Source organism: Tachypleus tridentatus, chromosome 2 (assembly GCF_004210375.1).
Source record: "Tachypleus tridentatus isolate NWPU-2018 chromosome 2, ASM421037v1, whole genome shotgun sequence".
Classification (NCBI taxonomy): Eukaryota; Metazoa; Arthropoda; class Merostomata; order Xiphosura; family Limulidae; genus Tachypleus; species Tachypleus tridentatus.
The window spans coordinates 81,405,140-81,429,613 of record NC_134826.1 but is presented as its reverse complement, the minus strand read 5'-3'; the positions used below and the strand labels follow the sequence as shown (position 1 = coordinate 81,429,613).

Genomic DNA, 24,474 nt, shown 5'->3' with positions numbered 1-24,474 from the left:
TTCTCAGTTATCGTTTTTAAAATAACAATTGTAAGAAGAATAGGTTTTCTCAGTTATCGTTTTTAAAATAACAATTGTAAGAAGAATAGGTTTTCTCAGTTATCGTTTTAAAACAAAAATTGTAAGAAGAATAGGGTTTTCTCGGTTATCGTTTTTAAAATAACAATTGTAAGCAGAATGCGTTTTCTCAGTTATCGTTTTTAAAATAACAATTGTAAGCAGAATACGTTTTCTCAGTTATCGTTTTTAAAATAACAATTGTAAGAAGAATAGGTTTTCTCAGTTATCGTTTTTAAAATAACAATTGTAAGAAGAATAGGTTTTCTCAGTTATCGTTTTTAAAATAACAATTGTAAGCAGAATACGTTTTCTCAGTTATCGTTTTTAAAATAACAATTGTAAGAAGAATAGGTTTTCTCAGTTATCGTTTTTAAAATAACAATTGTAAGCAGAATACGTTTTCTCAGTTATCGTTTTAAAATAACAATTGTAAGCAGAATACGTTTTCTCAGTTATCGTTTTAAAATAACAATTGTAAGAAGAATAGGTTTTTTCAGTTATCGTTTTAAAATAACAATTGTAAGCAGAATACGTTTTCTCAGTTATCGTTTTTAAAATAACAATTGTAAGCAGAATAGGTTTTCTCAGTTATCGTTTTTAAAATAACAATTGTAAGCAGAATAGGTTTTCTCAGTTATCGTTTTTAAAATAACAATTGTAAGAAGAATAGGTTTTCTCAGTTATCGTTTTTAAAATAACAATTGTAAGCAGAATACGTTTTCTCAGTTATCGTTTTTAAAATAACAATTGTAAGCAGAATACGTTTTCTTAATTATCGTTTTTGATACACAATAAAGATAAATTATCTTTATATGTATGTCTTTGATATCAGTGACGACCCTGGACCACAAATGTTACTATCGGCTATTTAAATTGCACCATTTTGATCGAAACCAGATATATCTGAAACATAGTTAAAGTGTCATAACCGTGCCGCTATAAACCTTATTCACATCTTTGATTTAAGGTTGCAAGTTCCAACCTGAAACATGAGAACGTCCCTTACAAAGATGATAAGGATAACCCAATAGAGAGACAAAAATTTATTCCGCTTGTACATCTTACTTTCTACAATAAAATAGTGATTAGTTATACGTAACCTTGTTAAATTTTTAATAAAATGTACTTCCAATCGTGAAATACATTATTAGCCAGTAATCCAGGTTTAAAACTTTACTTCTATAGGGTCATCTGTAAGTATTGATAATACATGAAAATTAGTCTATTTATTCTACTGTGTATTTATTCTGAACCGTTTTTATAAAACTCCTCGATTCATTTTTTTAACTATGTTAGCGAATTTGTTAAAAATGAACATTCTTCAAACAATAAATCTAGCCACCAAATGTGTTGACGGCCTCGTGTTGCCAACAACAGGGCGCAACGGTACCCCGATTAGAAAGTGTTTCTCAGAAAGTGCAGGCCCGGCATGGCCAAGCGTGTTAAGGCGTGCGAGTCGTAATCTGAGGGTCGCGGGTTCGCGCCAAACATGCTCGCCCTTTCATCCGTGGGGGCGTTATAATGTGACGGTCAATCCCACTATTCGTTGGTAAAAGAGTAGCCCAAGAGTTGGCGGTGGGTGGTGATGACTAGCTGCCTTCCCTCTAGTCTTACATTGCTAAATTAGGGACGGCTAGCACAGATAGCCCTCGAGTAGCTTTGTGTGAAATTCCAAAACAAACAAACAAACAATTAGAAAGTGCATAAAACCGAAGTAACTTAAAGTGGAACAGTGAAAGAACTCTTTGTTCGTTAGCTGTTAAAATGGTGCAGGTTTTTACTTTATTTTGTGTTACATTCGTAGGTTGGTTGGTTTGCTGTTTTATAGCACAAAGTAGCTAGGCTATCTGCGCCAATTATCCGGTAAAAAGTTAAAATTAAATTTAGTAAAATTCATAAAAGGAAATTAAGGTAAAACAAAACAAAGTTTACAAAACATAAATAGTATTAAAATCAATGTTTACATCTAGTCTACAGCAATAAGATAAAAACTACAGTAACACAAGTTGTAAAGGGCTTTCTGTAGCATAATTGTAATTATCATAACTCACAAGGAAGACTAACAGGTAAGTACAAAAACTACCGTCAGTTACCTGAAAGTGGCCTTCCAGTCCTGGTTATTTGACGTTATGGCCATTTTCAGAAAGTAAAGTAATAAAAGTTTTAAAAGACTAGTAGCAAAATTGTAATAATAACTCGCCAGGATGACTAACGGCTATACATTCATAGGATCTTCCTTTATTTCCATATAAGATCCATCATTTGAAAGTTGATTATTGTTCTCATTATAAACTCTTTTATCTAATATGGCCACCTTTATCTGCTTCAGAAATAACAGCGATCTTATTATCTTTAATTGCACAAAGTTCATCAGCATAATGATTTTACAATTGTCTGTTAATATGTGAAGTGTCCGAAGTTAGAACGTTTGCCACTGCTGTTCGTTTGTTTGTTTGTTTTGGAATTTCGCACAAAGCTACTCGAGGGCTACCTGTGCTAGCCGTCCCTAATTTAGCAGTGTAAGACTAGAGGGAAAGCAGCTAGTCATCACCACCCACCGCCAACTCTTGGGCTACTCTTTTACCAACGAATAGTGGGATTGACCGTAACATTATAACGCCCCCACGGCTGGGAGGGCGAGCATGTTTGGCGCGAACCCGCGACCCTCAGATTACGAAGCGCACGCCTTAACGCGCTAGGCCATGCTAGGCCCCCACTGCTGTTCGAACATTATGCTTTACAATTTATAATTAACTATCAGTGTTTTTGAACCAGTTTCCACTGCCACAATTAAATCGTATTACGTGAACTATTCTAGTTATCTATAGGAAATTTCAAACCTAGATGAAGAATTTTAATTTGTTCTATTAGAATATTTTATTTTTACATTCAATTATTTTTGGGTTGTTTAGCAATTTAGTCTTACTTTTAATTAGTTACAATATTATTCATTTCTTATTTTATTTTTTAAATGTCTATCATAAACTTTCCTACTCGAACTATTTTTATTATTCAATCTTACTTTTTTAAACAAACCCGGCATGACCAAGCGTGTTAAGGCGTTCGACTCATAATCATATGGTCGCGGGTTTGAATCCCGCTCACATCAAACATGTTCGTCCTCTCAGCCATTATAATGTGACTGTCAATCCCACTATTTGTTGGTGAGAGAGTAGCCTAAGAATTGGCCGTGGGTGGTGATGACTAGCTATCCTCCCTCTAGTTTTTACACTGCTAAATTAGGGACGACTAGCGCAGATAGCTCTCGATTAAGTTTGCGCGAAATTCTTAAACAAACAAACAAACCTTTTCCAACTTCCACAAACAAGATGCTTCAAACTTGTCCCATACCGAACACCGTATATTCTTAGCTAATTTTAGTCGCACCTAGTAGAGTTTGGCCTCAGTTTTTGCAGTATATTTCTTTAATGATACTATTATGAATTTTAAACAGTGTTTATCTAATACAAACTTATTCCCCTTTATTTTTTGATCTATATTTAACTTTAATACTACGTGGTATAAGACACTTCTTCTTGTATTTCATTAAAATTATTAATTTATTTAGTTATCTTCTTAGTTTGTTGAGGTCCCAGCCTTCTTTCTTTTCGTCTTCCATTATCAAGACCAACACTACCTAGAATTTACTCACCTCGTTTACCTCTTCATAACGTCGCCGTTTGTAACAGGAACCATTGGGATTTTGTTTTTGGTTTTTTGAATTTCGCACAAAGCTTCTCGAGGGCTATCTGTGCTAGCCGTCCCTAATTTGGCAGTGTAAAACTAGAGGGAAGGCAGCCTAGTCATCACCTCCCACCGCCAACTCTTCGGCTATTCTGTTACCCACGAATAGTGGGATTGATCGTTCCATTATAATGCCCCCACGGCTGAAACGGCGAGCATGTTTGGCGTGACGGGGATGCAAACCCGCGACCCTCAGATTACGAGTCGCACGCCTTAACACGCTTGGCCATGCTCGGCCAGAACCAAAGGGAACCGAGAGACCAACTCGACGTTATGACAGTTTGTAAGTAATTAAGTACGACTTGGTCTCTTAATGAATACTACTCACGATGCAGGGGTACGAACACTTTCTGTCGTAACTGTTGTTATTTCTCAATCTCTAGGGTTTCCACTCTTTTCCCATCTAAGCATTGAAAATACTTGCTGCAGTCTTTTATATCCCACTCAAATTTGAATGTTGTATGCAAATTCTCCAGATAATGTATGTAAGTACCTCATTCAGATAATGTAATCATTTTTTCTTGACAAAGCATTCATCACAGGTTTCTATCAACAGGAGTGTTGTGATTATTAACTACTTATGTTGTGATTTTGAACATTGTTGACACTCTATGATTAATATTTTTTATTTATGTTCATAAATTAATTTAAAAAATATTACCAGTGGGTATGAATTTTTAATTTAATGTTTCTACTACAAAGATCAACCAGATCTCTTCCCTTCACCCTTTGCTATCTAGTGTTTATCAACACTTAGTTGAAGCTGTATGTGATATAATCCTTTGTGAGATGAAGACATATGTGGACTGAGGGTGTTTCTCTGAATAGTTCTGAGGTGGCTTTTGCAACTAACCAGAGAACAAATGCCAAGAATTTAGAGTTGATTCTTCTGATTTATTCTTTTACTAAGTCAGCCTTAACAGGGGATCATTTTGATCAGTTGTCTCCAGCATCTTTCCTTCAGTCGATTACTTGGGTTTGTGAGGTTTTGGGGGTTTCTCCTATTGTATTTGACTCTACTCCTTCCTTATTAGCAGAAAGGACAGCAAGTTATATCTTGTTTTTTCCCCCCTTCTCCTGATATTGCTGTTTATTCTGGGAGACTTGCTGCTCTGTTATGCAATGGAATAGCTGTGCCTTGACCCCCACATCTATTGGATCAGCATACTTTGGTTTATCACCTCCATGAGAATATCTGTTTAAATTCTCAATGGATGGACCCCTTTTGGACCTGTAAGGTTTAGATTGAATCCTAAGATCACTTTAAACAGATCACATTTTCTTCCTGTTTACCTTACTATCATTATAATGTCCTAAGGTATTTATCCTCATTCCAACTTTTGTCTGGAGCATATCAACATTCCCCTCAGCAATTTGTCAGGTTGTCTTCTTCAGTTTTTTCTTTGGTTTCCTGGTTAGTTTGTTGTTGAAATTTATTTGGTACAAACATGTTAGAAACTATTCATTTACCATCTTCTGTCTCCAGGGAACTACGGAAAACTCCTTTTCTTCATCCCATGTTATTTGCTGGAATTCCAGAGATATTAGAAGCCCAAATTTATACAGCCTGTTCACATTCTTATTTATTGTTTTTAGCTTCCTGCCTTTCTGGTGCTAATTTGGAAGTATCGGCCTGTAGGGTTTTATGATCTCCTTCTTTGGTTCCCAGAACTGTTTATTCCCAAATTAGGATCTGTTCATATTCTCAAGGATCTTTAAATTGGGTGGACCAATGACAGTGGCTTTAGTGACTACCCTGTGGGTGAGGGAGTAGTGTGAGCATGATTAAATTACTTTCTGGACATCTGGAGTTCTTTCACCAAGGATCCATGGGCACTCTTAATTTTGTGGGCTCAATCTTTTACCTATTTATGTCCAATAGATCCACAATAAGTGGAATTTTGTTCCCAAGCCCTAAGAGAGTTGTTAATCTAAAGGTCAGTGGAGAGATTTGATCCTGTTTTTCTGGGATTTTATTCCCTTTTATTTATTGTAGTCATGAAGGTAGGAGATTGGCATTCAATTATTGATCTGTCTCTATTCAACCAATTTTTAGATTATCCACATTTTGCAATGAAATCTTTTCTCAACCTCTGGTAATTCTGTGCCAGAGTTCTAGATGACCAAGTTCGATGTTACCAATAGAATTTTCTCAGAGGTTTCTCAGGTTCATGCACAAAGGTCAGATGCTGCAGTATAGGGCTCTACCTTTTAGTCTTGCATCAGCACCTTATGTCTTCTGTAGTGTTGTTTGAACATTTTCTCATCACCTGCATTACTTGGGGCTGTGCACACTTCATAATATTTACATCTGGCTCCTTTTGGCTTCATCCCTTCAATTAGCTTAGCAATGCTCTCAGATTCTCCTTTCAGAAGCCACAGAAGCAGGCTTCTTTATTAGACTAGAGAAATCTATTCGGTCACTGGCACAATATCTCGTGCATTTGGATGTGTTTTTCAATGGTTACTTAAGTCATACACAACCAACTCCTGTGGGCCTTCAAGCCATGGAAAGAGCCATCAGGAAACTTATGTTTCCTTCTCTTACTACAGAGATGGTTCTCTCACTTTTGGCAATGTGGGTATCCCTCAAGTCTATCATTCCTTTGAGATAGACACGTATGAGATCCCTTCAGTAGTTACTGCACTACCAGTGGGTCATACATTCTGATCCTTTGGATCATCCTATGTCATTACCCAAAAGCAACATCATTGATTACAAATGGTGGTTGGATCACAACAACATTGGAGCATCCATTCCACCACCTTGTCCTAAGATCCATCTGTTCATAGATGCATCTCTTCAGTTATAGGACAGCTTATCTTCAAGGTCAGAACTTCCAGGGTATTTGGACAGAAAATGTGTCTACCGTCCATATAAACATTATTGAACTCCTTGCAGTACACTGGGCACTGTTTCAAAGTCTTTCTTTTTCTTGAAGGGAAAAATTGTAATGATACATCCTGACGATTCTATGATGTGGTATCTCATATTTCTTGTCTAGGAGGCACACATTATTGAAACTATTGTTTTCATACCTTAGATCTTCTCTACTGGTTTTTAGCTTGTCATGTTCCCAGAGTGGCAAGTTTAGTTGCAGATCAATTATCTCAACCCAACCAACTTCTTCTAACAAAACAGATGATACATCATGAAGTATTTTGAGTAGATTTGCTCTCATTTCAGGTCTCCAACAATCAATGCATTTGTTACTCATTGAAAACATTGGCAGTAGATACATTCATTTAGGACTGAAAAGGATTACAGTTGTATGTCTTTACCTCAAGTTGGCTATTACCCTGGGTTCTGACAATGATTCATTCTACTCTCTGTCATGTTCTCTTGGTTGCACCATATTGGTCAGCTAAAGCATTGTTTCTGCTTCTTCAGTATTTGCATGAATGTGTACCTCCATTGGTAATTTGGTAATTCTGGTTGATAATTTACATGAAGCTTTCTGGTGGGGGGCATAACCCTTCTCTTTGATCAATGTTGGTTTTCTATATTATTCATGGATGGAGGTCTACTATCTCGTAATTCTAAAAGTGAAGTGGTTTTCCATCCTAAGTCCTTGGTGGAGCACAGGTTCTACATCCTCTATATAATTATTCTGATAACTGTTAAAACTAAATTGACATTGTATTCCAGGAACTGGTTCATAGACAAAGTTTCTTTCTTGCTGAAATAATAGAAAACAAATCCAGACAAAGGAACTGTCTGAAGTTTCTTTCAAACTAAAGCTACAAATAGTAGTTAGGCAGGTGCACATAGCTGACATAAAAAGAACGTATTTTTTATGTAGACTAAAGTAAACTGCCATTACATACAGAATATTGTTTAGAGATAAAATTTACAGCAATTGTGGTCATTCTTTAGATAGTAATAAGCAGTTTTATGCATTTTTGACATAAACAAAAAAAATCCTTAAGAAATACATATACAGGGTATCTGAAAATGAATATACCAAAAAAAGGGTTGAGTGACTTCATTGTTATTTGAGATAACAACAATTATTGAGTATAAAGATAAGAAGTAGGCTTGTAAATTTTAGTTTTAATTATTAATGGACTGCTACAAGTCTTCCATCATTCTCTATAATTAATCTACTTCTGCATTCAAATTCTGAGAAAACATTTTCCAACACAATGGTAAGGATGGATAAGATAAATTCAAATATCTGATGTTTCAGTTCTTCAAGGTCTTTTGATTTGTTATGGTAGATTTTTATTTTCAAAAAACTTCAGAGATGAAAATGTAAAGGGGTTAACTTGGGTGTCCAAGAGGGCTATTTGATAGGTTCTCTCCTACCAATCCAACACTCTGAAAAAGTTTGATTTAAAAACTTTAATAATTCAAGCAGAGTGAGGTGGTGTTCAATTCTGTTGGAAGGTATCTCTTTGTAACAAACCAGATGTTTTTTGGAGTTGTGGAATAAAATACTCTTGTAGCATATGTAGGTACAAATTCACAGTGACACTATATTTGTCAAAAAAAATATTAATTTATTTTTTGGACACCCTGTTTAGTAAACATCCTATTTGAGTAAACTTTGATAAAGACTGTACTCCTACAAATGTATCTATAGATTTAGAAAAAAATTGTCTAAGTTATGAGTCACATATGTTAATTGCTTGATCTGTTGTAAAAAGTCTTACAGCTTATAGGCTATAGAACAAAAACTATGGTCAGCAATTTCTAATTGTTAAACAATGCTCTCCATTTGTAAGGAAATTCTGACTGAATATGACTTTCAAATAGTAAAGTTTGTAAATGTTTCTATCATTAAGTAGACCAAAATCTCATTTTAAGCTCGACTGTAACCTTGGACAACCATACTGATTGTGAATAAGAAGTTGTTTTTAAACTGAAATACTATATTTATATTCATTCTGGTGAAAAAAGAAAAAGGGAATGCAGTAAACATTTAAAACCAAATACAGAACTGCTGTCTTAGCCATCAGTTATTTGATAATCCTTAGACCAAGGTATGACAAGAATTTCTCAGTTGATTAATGTTCTTTTTGTATTGTATACGCATCTGAGACAAACTTTATAACCTCAGCTGCCCCACATTTTAATAAGTATGAAGAGGTTTGATTTTTAAAATATCGGAAAAGCAAAACTTAAGAACTAGAAAAGTTGGTTTTGTTACTGAAGTCAAGATTAAATAATTTTGCTTTTCAATCAGTGTTGATCCATTTTTTAAGAAGTGGTAAGAACAATTGGAAACTAAAGAGAAAATTTTCACATTTAAATCAGTAGAAAACATTCAGCAAATAGAAAAACTCCAGAAGTACAGATGCTAATACAAATATCCCATCTTATAATGAGTTTGAAACTAAATTGATTAAACATTCAGTAAATAGAAAAACTTCAGAAGTAGAGATGCTAATACAAGTATCCCATCTAATAATGAGTTTAAAACTAAATTGATTAAACTTCTGGATTGGATCATACTGAAACAATTTTAGTTTCATTGTTTTATCTATTTTGTGATAATAGAGGGATTAGAACAAATTCCAGGTTGTAAAATGTATCAGTATTTTCTGTGTAATTTCATTAACTCCTTTTATTTTTATGTGGATGATATCTCAGTGAAATGATTTAAAGGCACTTAGAAGAGTGTGTTTAAGAAATTTAAGTGGTATCCTCATTAAAATTTGGTAAATAATTCATTTTACATTCTATATTTTTAATAACTTATTTGAATGAGCTGTCATGTTTTGTTAAAAGTTTTAGCATGCCAATGTGAACAAATAAATTCTGCATGAAGGAAATACAAAAAATAATTTTTAGCAGGTAATTTTTTAATTCAGGCAATACCATGAATCAAGCTATGTACAGATGTATATATTAAAAATTGTATTCTTTACTACTTTCTTTTCATGTGATATTGTTTATTATTATGTATCATTGATATTATTTAGGAAATTGCATCATCCTTCAGGCAGCATGTAGAAGAAAGTAAAACAGTAACATCTGACTTACTAAATGCTGTATTAGTGAAACAAACTGCTCAATATGAAATCATTAATGAACAGCAGTTAAAAAATGCAGAAAACACTTGGAAAAACAAAATGGATGAAGAGTGCCAAAATATCAGGAAAGAATTTATGCAGAAAATGAAGGAACTGGAATTTGACCTCAAACAAAAGTTTGAGGAAGAAAAAAGTAATATGGAACAGAGATACAAGACTAAAATTTGTCAAATGGAAAAAGATTTAAAATACCAATTTGAAACAGAAAAAGGTGAAGATAGAAAAAATATAGAGTATTCATATTAGCAGAAAACTGAAATGTTGGAACAGTTGCATGCTAATGAGAAACAAACTTTAAAAAAATTACATTACAATGAACTTCAGGCTTTAAAAAAGGAGCAAATTGAAAATATAGAAAGTTTGAGTAAACAGTTAAATGATGATTACCAAAAACATATTTCTTTAACAAAAACTCGTAAAAATGGCTTTAGTTCTGTAAGAAATCTTTTTCAAAAGAAAAACAAACAAAGTATCAAATGTTTGCAGCAAGACTTTGAAATGAAGCTCAAGTTTGTCTCATACACTGAATATCAGTCACCAAGATGAAGTAAATCAATTAAACAGTAAGTTCCAGAATGATGTATCTGCTGTAGAGATGGCTCACCAAGAACAGTTTCATAGATTGGCAGAAGATATGAGGAGACACTGGGAAATAGAAAAATCTGAACTTCAGAAACTTCATGCTGAAGAAATTGAAGACTCAAAGACTAAATTGAGTGTAGAAAAATCCAGGTTACAAGAAGTGCATCAGGATGAAATTAACCATCTTAAGAAATATTTTCAGCAGCAATTAGAAGAAATTCAACATACCATGCAACAAAATCACTAAGAAGAGTTGAAAAATCTAGAAAAGACATCCAAGCAAAAAGTGGACAGCTTGCAAGAGCTTCTTAGAAACAGTAAGTTATTTATGTGTGTTAAACAACTTATAAATAGAAGTCTTGTTGAAAACAAAAGACCTGTCTTTGGAATACTAACTTTACTCTTGTTATGTATACATGATGAAGGTTAAACAATTCCCTTAAATGTTTATTTTCTGCAACTTTTAATATTTTGAGGCTATCCATAATCTAGAGAAAATATTATTATTAACAACTATATCATTTGTGCAGCTGTTTCATCCTTGTTAATTAAAATATAGAATGTTTAGCTGCTTTCCCTTGTACCATAATCTGCAATAGTTTAAAGTGAGTGAAAATACCAGTAAATTTAAAAACCTGATATTTGCAGTTATTTTAAACAGTCTTGGTTTGAATTGTACATATATAAGATTGAATCTAATAGGATCAGTATAGTATTACTATCAAAGAAACACAGTCAAATAAGTAAGAATAGGAGGCTCATTAAGCATGTGGTAACTACAAAACATTGACCAGTGACTGCAACAACTTTAACAGTTAAAATCTTTATTTCTTTCTTCTCAGTCAGGAATGATCTATTACACTACAACCTTCACCTCATTTGCTTTGAGTAGTACTTTTCATTTGGATTTCATTCTCAAGTCTGTTTCTTTCCATCTCTTTATGCCAGAATTTCTTGGTTTTTTGTGTTCTCACTTTCTGATCCATTAACCTTGAGTTTATCTTTTATTCTTGCTTGTTGTTAGTTTTATGCTGCTTGCTTTAGCTAGTAGGATCCATTCTCATACCAAAATGCCTCATCCCCTCAAATTTCTGACTCTGTTGTTTTGATTTTTATGCTTTCATCTGTACTTTTTCTCTATTCCCTGTTATTGTTATCCATCTGGCCAGCCTGGGGATTGAACCTTTTACACCTGTATCTGAGACACTTCTTAGTGCATTTATAGACATTCATTCTCTTCTTTTTTTGGCCTCTTCCATTTTTTTTTTCTGCTCTATACTTCGAGTTTATTGCTCTTGGGACTCATAGGGTCAAATTATTTTCCTCTTTCCTGTATGCCTTCCTAAGCATCCTTCTTGGCATGTCCTCCATTTGTTTTCTGTTCTTTCTCTTTTCTTCTCACATTGTCTTGATCCTTACTCTTTCCTTTGATCTTGTAACAGCATCTTTTATACATTTTGGCATTGTGTGGGCCTTTGCTTACCATATTCATAGTCCTGGGATTGGTATTCCTTGTTCAGAATTTTTCCTTCTGTTAGTGAATTTTTGGGTGTTTTACCTCTTCTACCTTCATTTCTTTCAAATAGATACTCAGTGTGGTTGGTACTTTGAGTATTTTCTCCTCTTGTCTCAACTGAGTTCAGCTTATCTTTTTTGAGCAGTGGTATATCTGAGTACCTGATTTTACACTTCTCATCCTCTTACTATATAAGAGGCCTTTTTTTGTTTCCAGGAACCCTGGGTTTCTTAGAATCCCTCATTTGCTTGGGGTAAACACTGATGTGTCTCCAACAATGGACCCTACAAACTCGTGGTTTTTATTCATGGAGTCATTTTTCTTTTTGTGAGCATCTCCTTGGGGTATTGTTGTGGTGATATTGCTGCATCTGGATAACTTCCTGCACTAACTTACTCTCACACAGGATCTTTTACATTTTTATTGCTTTAATCTCTCTAGGCAAATTTCTGTTCAGGGCAGGACCTTGAACATTTCATTGTTGGTCCTGTGCTCCTTCAATTTCAATAGATGCAGCCCTCTCTTTGTTCTTTGGATGTTTTCTTGCCTTGTCTTGTTCCACCCAGGCTCTTACACAGTTGTTTCTTGTTGCAACCAGAATCAACATTGTTCTGGTTCATGAAATATTTTAAGTAGCAACCTCTCACATGAATGTGTCAGAATGTTGAGCTATTCAATGTATTTATTTTGAGTTTCTTCTCTTTCTTCAACATCATTGTATGATTGTTCATACAGAAAACTCTATTGTGGTATGGTAGCTTATGTTGCTAATCAAAGAATTATTCTTGTAACCTGTGTATTTTTGCACTTATGATCTACTTGTTCTAACTAATTTAGTAGGTTCACCTTTGAACTAAAATTTCTGGTTTGAATGATATTATGCTAAACTAACCAGATCATTGCCCTTTTCTGACACAGTGAACTTTTCACTGTTTGCTTTTTAGTGGATGACCAAATCCTACAATTACAACTATTAAAGGTCTTACTGCACATCTCACAGACTGTAAAATAGGCTTGTTGATAAAGAACTTGGTCTTACTACAACACATCTCACAGACTGTAAAATAGGCTTGTTGATAAAGAACTTGTTTAACAACTCAAACTACTACAACTATACAAGGTCTTACTGCACATCTCACAGACTGTAAAATAGTCTTGTTGATAAAGAACTTGTTTAACAACTCAAACTACTACAACTATACAAGGTCTTACTGCACATCTCACAGACTGTAAAATAGGCTTGTTGATAAAGAACTTGTTTAACAACTCAAACTACTACAACTATACAAGGTCTTACTGCACATCTCACAGACTGTAAAATAGGCTTGTTGATAAAGAACTTGTTTAATAACAAAACTACTACAACTATAGAAGGTTTTACTGCACATCTCACAGACTGTAAAATAGTCTTGTTGATAAAGAACTTGTTTAACAACTCAAGCTACTACAACTATACATGGTCCTTGTTTAACAACTCAAACTACTACAACTAAACATGGTCTTACTGTACATCTCACAGACTGTAAAATAGTACAGGAAGTGTTTATGCATTATAGAAATTGCTTATTAATGCAAATCAAAACCTAGGTATATTATAGCTGATACTCTATTTTTACTTTTAGCAGATTCTGTACTTTTCATTTTAAAAGAAACAATGTTGTTGTCATTTATCTGTAGCATTATTATTATTATTTTCAAAACTAAACTAGAGTTGTTTTTATTCTTTTATGTCATTTTTAAGATACATCAATAACTTGTTTGACTGTCTGCTAAGGATCAATTGTAAAGTTATTTAAAAAAAATGCAGCAGTTTCAAATGAATGTATCCTATTTGCATCAAAGTAAGATTATTTTTTTTTTATTTATTCCACTGTCAGTTGTTTTAAATGACCACTTGCATTCAGGAGTTGTCTTTGTTTTTGTATGTACTCACCTCATGACCAAGATTCTGAACTATTTACATAGTAGTTACATATGTTTCCATTTTTAATTTATTTTATATGTTCACATACACACAAAAATTACCTATCTTGAACATGGCTTTTCTTAATTTGCATAAATGGATACTGTAATAAATAATTGTAGCAGCTTATGCTTTTATGGAAATTAATTTAAACAGTATGGCTTTAAAAATATGCTTTAATAAGTTACAATATACAGAACAGCTTATAAAGCACAAATGGTCAAAAGGTATGAAAACTATGGATTTCCAGTTAATGAAATAACTCTTTAAGCAATAATTTTTTCTTACTCTGATAGAAGAGCTCTTGGAGTTACAGGCAGAGAAGGGGAAAGCTCTAAGTAATGACTTGCACTTCTCCTTAGAAGAAGAAAAACTTAAAAACTCTGAACTGATTAAGCAGCTCTCTAAACAGCATAACATGTGCTTTGAGCTTGAAATGACTTTATCATCAACGGAAAGAGATCTTTCTGATTTGAAAGAGGGTTTGGTCTAATGTCAAAAGCAAATGGAGGAGTACCTGTATATTAATAAATTGTGTTTGGATAATTTTTTGTAGTTTTAAGAAGCTTCGAATAATATTAGTATGTTGAGTTTTATTCATTCAGATGTTCTTTTAACCTTGGAATATCTAGTGTTTAATTTGGTTGTAGTTGATATTATTAACTTTTTTATTATAATCTTCCAGATGGAAAATAATTATTGAAAGCTCATAGTTTTTGCATTTTTATCATATCTGTTAATCCGGCATCCTGTTCTTTTCCACATCTCATTATTTATGCACAGTCGTCATACCTAGATCAGTTTATTTTTAACTAATACATAAAATAAAAACACAAACATACTACTACAACAACATTTTCATGGTTTAATTGGATTATGTATTCATGTTTCTGGCATCTTCCAAGATATATAACACTGCTTCACAGTAGTCATTCAATATTGTAATGACAGCAGAGACACTACTGGTCAGTGATGACGAGAAAACCCACTTGTAGAGAAATATATGTGTAATAACGGCTAGTTTGGGTTGGAATTTTTTTATGTAGAGGAGCGAACAACGATGACCGAAGAAGTTTAAAATATTGTTCGCTCCTCTACATTTAAAAAACTAAATTCTCAACCAAACGAGCAGTTTTTACATATATATTTCACTACTAGCCAGTGATACTTCTAATATTGTGCAACATGTGATTGGTTCCATTCTGATCTCAGATCTAGGATTCACAATTATTTGCATTTGTTACTGCAGCTGAGCCTGCCCCATTTTGTGTTTCATTACTGTTGTTTTTATATTTCCATATCTACTGTTGTTTCTCTTTTCAATGTGGACCAGGTAGTCTCACTTTCATTGTTCACTGCTTGGATTCCATGGGTTTGTATATTTTGTTTTCTCTTCCTGTGGTGATATTTTGCTGACTCACAAGCTTCTTTATTGTATGAGCCCCATTCACCTGATTTTTGCTTGTTCAGTTTAGGGATCACTGTGAGGTTTTATGTATGGGCTGAATCCTTTACAATAGGAGTCTGTGAATTGTTGGTGATAAATTTTAACAGTAAACAAACAGTACACAGTCTACTTGTTTTAAAATATTCATATATTTTTCCTTTCAATTGGTCTTCTTCAGTCCACTAACCAATTTTTGACATTAAGCAGACCCATATGCAGAATGTGTGTGACAGGAGTTTCTGATTTACAAGATCACAAGTCAACACATACTATGCAAAGTACAATCAGCATGCTAATGCTATGTGGATCTGGGAGGCATGTGGATATTTCAAGTCAAAAAATGCTAATGCCTCATCTAGACTGTGCTTGCCAAGGAGTACATTGAAAAAATCTAGCACCAAGGAAGTGCCTGTCCACTTTCATAGCTTATGTATGCTGGCTTTATAAAATAGATTTCATGGTATTCTGTTGTACTTTTTCCAGTAAAAGACTGTTACAGTGGTTAAATCTGAGTCCAGGTACTTTTATGGATTATCCTCAACGTCTTTTGCTCACTATGGTGTAAAAGAGGAGAACAAGAGACCTTCACCATCTCCATATTATATATAACTACTAGGGTGGTTAACTGGGAGAGTTTCTTTGCAGTTATGGAATCCCTCCAGAAAAAGTCAGAGTGATCAGCACAATGCATTAGGAAGTAGGGCAGGAGTATCCATGTTATTATAGTACAGGTCACCCATAGGACTGATTTTCCACTGGTTTTGGTCATCAGGATGGGCCAAAGTGTTCTCCTTTGGAATCAGGAAGGGACCTTAGTCTCCTGTATGTATAGTGATTAAATTGTACAGTAGAAAACATACCAAAATGTATGTCTGATCATTGAGCTAATATGTACTACATTTTATGTCCATCCAATCTGTTATGTGAAAAGATCAGTTGATCTACCTACCCCTGAGAAAAATTAGTTAATCTTTGTTTTCCTCCTTTTGTACTTCCATCTAGAAATAAAGTAAACCCTGCCTTAGAAGAAAGCACTGTCCCACAAGTGTTGCCCTGCTATCATAGTATGCCCTCACTAACAGGTGTCATGTTCTATGGGCTTTTCCTTTCTACTGCATTTGGAGAAGGGAACTCACATAGGTTTTCTTCTTTGCATAGGCCTCTCCACTGTGTGAATGTAGAATTCTGGCTACTGTGTGAAGAGAATTAATTAGATTATTTCAGAAGATAGTATTTTCCTTGCTTGAGAATGTGTTTCAGATACATACTTCACTGAACACCTTCCCAACCTTTTCTCTACATTATTGGTTCACATTATTCCTGTCTCATCTATGAATGAAGTTAATAGTGAATGCAAGTGTTGATGGGAATCTATTGTGGATGGATTATATGTTGCTCTTTTATTGGTGGGTGGTTATTTTTAAATGATGATTACCTCATGTTCTAGTGAAGCTCACATTAAAATGTGATTTAGGTGGAACATAGTTCAAGATTGTGTGTGCAAGTTCTCAACAGTGGGTGCATGAGAAATAACTATTGTATGTGTAGAGATATATCTGTTGGAAATACATTTTCAAGTGAGGAAAATGTTAAACCTTTCTTGGTTTTTTTACTCATCGTAAGGGCTGGCTATCGCAGATCTTGGAGGTAGTTTGTGTTTGGAGCTACCCCTCATTCATTACAAAGTGGTCTAAGGTTCTACCAGGTCCTCAGCTTTAAAATTGTTAGACCCCATTCACCATTTGTGGCTTCAGCTGTGCAGGGGGATTTTCCACACTTCTCCAGTCCAGAGTTTGTACACTGAGTCTCACACACCTCCTCTTCATCTCTGCTGTTTTCAATTTTTTTTACTTTATACTTCAAAACTTTGATCCACATCACAGTATCCCCTCTGGGGGTGTGTCTTTCTTCCTTGGTGTGCAAGGTTTTTTCAGAATAGATGGTCTGCCATTGTTCCTTTTGGTCTTCCTGTCCAATCACAGCTGGCTGAATTGAGCCTGTCCTTAGAAAACATTGCTGTCTCCACTGGTCAGTCAGTCCCACCATGGCTTATCACCATCCTCACCTGTGACCTTTCTTTGAGCCATCTGAGGAAAGCAGTTACTCCTGACTGGAAGTTCTGTCTTCTGTTTACTGAACATCTTCAGAACAATCTTTCCATTCAATTTATAAGGATTATTCAAAATCAGATGATTGTGGGCTCTGCCAGGGTTGATTGTGGTTCAATAGTTGCACATACAATCCCCTCTGCAGTTTCTGTGTTCACTGCTGAGTTCTACACCATTTCTCTTGCCCTGTATCACATAGAGGCTATACTGTACACTAATTGTACTATTTATACCGACTCTCTTAGCTCTCTATTGTTGCTGGAATCACTTCATGTTAGTTCTCACCATGTTCTCATCAATATTCAAACCTGACTAGCCTGTTTCTCTTCATCTTCCATTTCTATCCAGTTTTACTGGATACCAGGTCACATTGGTATTTACTGGAATGAACTTGCTGACACCACAGATAAGTCAGTCTGCTCTTCTGCTATCACTACCGTGTCTGTTTTACACATAGACTATAATCCAGTATTCAAGAAGTGAACTGGTACACTTTTCTAAGAATATGATACAAATTGTGAAATAACATTGTGTATGTATTTGTGTAAATGATTGGAAACAGAAAATGAATAACTTACACTAACAATATTGGAAGATTTATAAATAAAAGCACTTAATGGTGGTAGAGCAAATAGAAGAGTGAAATATTAATAATAAATTCAAGTTAACATCACATGAAAATAGTCTTTAAATAAACACTTATACAAAAACATTTTAACTAGTCTCATGATGAACTACAAAGTTACTGACCTATTTGTGTTTGTTGATCTCTCTCTCATGCTCCTACACTGATTGACAAGTGAACTTAAAATTAGTATTTCCAATTATTACTGTTTTTTATTATTCCAACATTCAATTAATAGAAATTTCAGTTATATCAATTATCAGGAAACTAATCAAAATTATCATTTCCAATTATTTCACCTATCCAGATGAACAAAATATTGTCACAAAACTTGCTCGCTCTTTGTTCTGTCAAAGCCACTCAAGCCATTAGCCAATATCACTCATTTTGAACAACTGACTAGATCCCACAACCAAAACTTTTTTCTGTACAACTACTTACTAGAACACAGACAACTGGTTTTTTATGTATTTGATAAATGTAGTTCTCAATTGATCAAGAATCAAATGATGGCAATCACTCATGAGAAGGCATGTATGAGAAAATTGTCTATCTGCGCTAGCCATCCCTAATTTAGCAGTGTAAGACTAGAGGGAAGGCAGCTAGTCATCACCACCCACCGCCAACTCTTGGGCTACTCTTTTACCAACGAATAGTGGGATTGACTGTAATATTATAACGCCCCACGGCTGAAAGGGCGAGCATATTTGGCGCGACGGAGATGCGAACCCGCGACCCTCAGATTATGAGTCGCACGCCTTAACACGCTTGGCCATACCGGGTCCAACGTGGTAAGAGTCATACATTGTGTGAGTCAATTATTGATGTCAAGCTACTGTATTTTTGATGTCTCCTCAAGTTTGTATTGTTACACTCAAATGTCACTGCGTAGTTTACAGAAAATTTGAGGCCTCAATGAACAATTTATAAATATATGGGCTACCAACCAACTGTGAGCTAGATTGAGAAAAGTTGTTCTTTTCTCAGAAAATTAGTTAATGAGAGAAAACGTGAAGTTAGCTGGTCTGTGAATAATTAACCATATCGGGCGATATGATAAATTAGTTTCAAAGTTTAATAAATATAATAATTTGTATTGTAAAAGGGGGATCTATATTAATTGAACCATTCTCTGTGGATTTTGATGAGAAGCAAACAATTTTTTAAAGTTATGATACAACTGTTGTAACCCATGGGGTACTTACTAAGTGAATAATTTACTAATAGTACTGTGAGTAAAAGTAAGTACTGTGAGAAAAATAGTTTATATTGTCAATTATATTCTAAAGTAATTGAATCAGCCTAAGTGGATATTTGAAAATAAAGATTAATTATTTAGAGTTTTGGATACAGCCTAAGTGGATATTTGAAAATAAAGATTAATTATTTGGAGTTTTGGATACAACTGTGATATTTCATGGTGTAAATAATTTTTTGTACATACGTTTGTCTTATTTTGAAGAAATTATTTATTTAAAACAAAAACTGGTAGTTGACTAGAAACAGGAGTCTACCAAAGGTTACATGAGGTTAACAGACAAATGGGTAAAGAAATGTAATATTTGTTATAAAATATGTAACGTTGCGCGAAGGAATGGAAGTCCATTACGAACAGGCAACAGCAGAAATCTCAGTATAAAGCTGCTATAGCAACTTCTATAGATGGTGTTGTTAAGAAACTAGAAAAGTTTGACTGTCAGCATAGATGCTGCTGCCAAAAGAAACAGAATCAATAAAAGACGCCAGATTTACTATGAAAAGAAAGTTCCATTTCCATGGTTAATCAGTACACGGCTAACAATCGAGTTAAGTTAACAAATGGATCAACAGTGTCAATGGTGATTGGAGCATGTTACAGATATTCATAAGTACCAACAAATCACAACATGCCAGTGAGTGAAGAATATGTTGGGGACAAAAGAGTGATGTGCCTACAAGAAATTGTTTGCAGTAGTGAGAACCAGTCTACTATATTATGATCAAATGAGAGGCAAACTACACTTGTGAGTGTGTGTGTGTACTTATTGATGGGACAATGAGAAAGTGTCCCATAAGAAAATAAAGATAAATGCACTATATTATGTGGGGGACCTGGAGACAACAGTATAAAACATCCATATTTGACCAAATTGTTTAAAACATACCACCTAGTAGAAACTCAGATACCAGACCGAAAGAAAATTGATGAACCATTGGTGGTCACCACTAGTGGTCAAGAAGAGAAGAGCAAGCAAGACATCAAGACCTTACAAATGTCAAAAAGGGACATCCCGAATGTAGCTTTGTAGGAACTAAAGGAATCATGAAAGAAAGTCCCTCCATTGCAGAAACTTTGGGATAATGCCTGGGAGAAAATTTAACAAAGACAAAGGAGATGGTACCACAGAATAGAGAAACAAAAGGGAGTGCTATATCAGACCTATCAAAGACTATATGTATGAAAAACATATATATATAAACGAAGAAGCATTGGCAGTCACAAATAGAACTCAAGAAAAGAAGAGCAAACATAACACAAAGATCTTACAAAGGTCAAAAGGTGATATCACAAATGTAGGTTTGCAGGAATTGAAGGAAGCGTAAAAGAAACACTTTTCACTGCACAATCTTTGTGACAATATATGGGAAAAATCGAGCAAAAGACAAAGGGGTAAAGCACTTATAGAGCAGAGTATTAGAAGGAATTGCTGTACCAAATCAAACAGAGAAATTATACTGGGAAAGTGTAGCAAATCATAACAACAGAATACAGGATTCAACTGATGAAACAAGTTTACGAGTTGACAGTGCAAAGACACCTAAGAGCAAAGAAGATAGCAGATAGATCCACCAGTAATGTCCATTGCCCAGAAATCATTAGAGATGTGAGCAGATCTTGCTGGCCATGCACTATCTGCCAAAGGACAATACCAGGAGGGAGGGTGGTTGAGGTGTTACTGGGGGAGGTTTGTTAATTAAAGATTAATAATGTGATTAATATATGGTGAAGTGCAAATTCTTAATTAATATCTAAGTAATACTTTATTTAATTAAATATTAATAAATTAATTAGGTGATGGATATGTATGTGATATGCAAAATTAAATTAATTAATATACAAGTTGGAGTAATAACCAAATTTAATATCAAATTTTTTGTCAAATACTTAATATGAAAACCCATGTTTTTCCAAAAACGAGGATGTTATCAGGCAGCATAATATGATCATGTCATTAATGTCAGAGGGCGAGCTGCTACAAGTGATGCCATCACCACAAGACGAAGTGCCAACATTGATCTTTTCATATTATAACACTAGATTTATAGTTTTCGCTTTTAGAGTCACTTTAAAAGTATCTTTTGATTGAAAACAACAATACACTATGATTTTAGTAAATGTAGTTTTACTCTATTGTAAAATAAGACTTCAGATATATGGCATATTTTACATTTTAAATACGTTATTTTTGTTACTTATATAAAACTCCACTATGTTTTATGCAGGTATATGTTAATATGTGTTACTTAAACAATGACTCAAAGGCTTTCACTTCTATATTTCTGTGGACTTATAATGCTAGAAAATAAGTTTAGGTAAGCGTGATGGGCAGCCACAGATAGCCCATTGTGTATTTGTGTAGCTAACTTTAAACAAACATAAACAAACAGTTCTACATTTAATTTGCATGGCATAGTTTTGCATTTATAACGTTTCATAGGTATAACACTTATCGATAACAAATTAGTTTACATTTCTGTAATTAATATATTGTATAACATATATTTGTAATAAACACAAAAATAAATCCGAACAAAAATCAAAGACGCTGCACCAATTAAAAGGATCCCCAGGATACAGGCTATAATGTGATATATAAACTGTACTCTAGATTTTGAAGGTGACTGATGACGTAGAACCCACATTGTGGTTGGAAACACTGACTGTCAGTTTTAACCTCCACTCGCCAGTCTCACATGAGGAAATTCAAGAGCAATAAAATAATCAAAATCAATTGAAATTAGGAGAGCGAGATGTGGGTGTTCGAACCCATAACGTCCCACATCTATATCACCCTTTACTTCCAGCAAACAATTGTGGGAAAGTGACTGCTTTCTGAAGTAAAGAAGAAGAAATCAAAATAATAACATATCACCACTTGGGGGTAAGTAAGATAAACTTACCTCCTGAAATTGGCATTTCAGCCCCAAATATGAAGGTAAGGAACTAATTAGTAGCCTAGCAGACAAGTAATACTAGAGTGAAGGGACCCAACCAGTTATTCAAAATAACTAATATAACTCTGAACCACCATCCACTGTATTGTTTGTTTGTTTGTTTTGAATTTCGCACAAAGCTACTCGAGGGCTATCTGTGCTAGCCATCCCTAATTTAGCAGTGTAAGACTAGAGGGAAGGCAGCTAGTCATCACCATCCATCGCCAACTCTTGGGCTACTCTTTTACCAACGAATAGTGGGACTGACCGTCACATTATAACGCTCCAACGGCTGAAAAGGCGAACATGTTTGGTGCGACGGAGATGCGAACCCGCAACCCTCAGATTACGAGTCGAACGCCTCAGTACACTTGCCATGCCGGGCTTCCATCTACTGTAACTATCAATTTTCATACTATAATGGAGCGCCACCGCTAGTACAGCGGTAAGTCTGTGCATTTACAAGGTTAAAATCAGCGGTTCGTTTCTCCTCGGTGAGCCTGATGTAACTTTGCTATAAGAAAAACACACTCTAAACAAGCATTTGTAGATGACAATGTGTTCATCCGCATAAAAGCAGGTCGAAGTTGTTTAAATGACCTTATTAATAACTAAAAATACTTATGTTTGTTTTTTGAATTTCGCACAAAGCTACTCGAGGGCTATCTGTGCTAGCCGTCCCTGATTTAGCAGTGTAAGACTAGAGGGAAGGCAGCTAGTTATCACCACCCACAGCCAACTATTGGGCTACTCTTTTACCAACGAATAGTGGAATTGATCGTCGCATTATAACGCCTCCACGGCTGAAAGGGCGAGCATGTTTGGCGCGACGGAAAAATACTTATGAGAAAGTTTCTGTAAAATTTCCTTAAACTTTACTTCTTTATATTTATATAACACATTCTTATATTCATCAAATAATATTTTTAATAATTTTATTTAGAGTTTCTTTATTTAATTCATTAAATATTAATTTTTGCATCAATAATTCAACATTAATAATAAAATGAAATTTTTACAAATATAATTCTAATTGTGAAGCTAAAATGCTTATAACAGAAGAATAGGGTACACGACTATTGAAAAAGGTAAACCATATATTTCAGAAGCAAAATATATTTTCATTAAAATATTTTAGATTGATATAATTATCAATTATTTTGATTTCTAAATCTAAATAATGTGCCTAGTAAGATACTGACGTATTTTCAATTTCTAATTCTACTGTACAAATAGCGTTAATAACATCACTTATCTCAGGATTTTTACACTAATTAAATCATATCTGTAAGTTAAACAAAAATGCCTGGATTTAGGTAATGTTCAATAAACATTTTCTCATAAAAATAACTCTATAAATTTGCAATACAAGTAGAATAGTTAGCGTCCAATGAAACTCCTATTACTTGTCTGAATTCCTGGTTATTGAAAAACATATAATTATTATAAATACCGAAACTTAATATATCTTTTATGCTATGAAAGAATAACACAATTGTTCAATTAAAGAATTTATAATGGACATTGAAGCTTTTAACAGAATTGTGGAGAACAATGTAGTAAAGTCAATTGTTGGACCATTCTTTACTTGTACAACATAACTTGACCATTCTAACCACTCACTGTTGTATATACTTACAAAAAAAATCACTTGACCCTTCCGACCCTTTCCGTTGTTTCAATTAACAATAACGTTTTCTACCTAGAAAATGAGAACCAAACGACAGAAAGATTAAAGATAAACAAAACCATAACGCTATCTTCAAACCTATTTCTAATAATAGAACAATGCATTACAACAATAATTTAAGTGGACAAAGTCAAATCCCCTAGTGACCCAGTGTTATGTCTGCGGAATTAAAACGATGGAATCCAGGTTTCAACAGTCAAACGAAACAAAGTCAAATAAAACTTAAATGAACGTCGTAGTTGTAATTGGCATAAAATAATGATATATTAAATATATTTTTATTCATAAATACTTTGAGTTAGTAATTGACTATTGTCGAGAAACTTTGTTTGTAGTTAAGCACAAAACTACACAATGTGCTCTGACCATTACATGTATCGAAACCTGCTTTATAGCGTTGTAAATTCTGCAGACATACCACGGTACTACTAGGGAATGTGTGTCGAAAAACATGTAACTTTTTTTTAGATGCACACAGTGAAACTATTAATCATTTTCCGCAATAT

At 34.2% G+C, this 24,474-nt stretch overlaps 1 long non-coding RNA gene across 2 annotated transcripts in view; it reads left to right on the top strand.

The window, feature by feature from the left end:
* Nucleotides 1-1,711: 1,711 nt before the first annotated feature.
* The window catches only part of LOC143244345 (uncharacterized), a 35,598-nt gene continuing 12,835 nt past the window's right edge, over nt 1,712-24,474 (top strand). Inside the window, exons 1-2 of one of the 2 annotated variants that reach the window (XR_013025036.1) lie at nt 1,712-10,742; nt 14,201-21,707. This is a non-coding gene — a long non-coding RNA (uncharacterized LOC143244345). Of the gene's footprint in view, nt 10,743-14,200; nt 21,708-24,474 lie in introns of those variants that run through there. The other variant, XR_013025035.1, reaches the window with a different exon arrangement.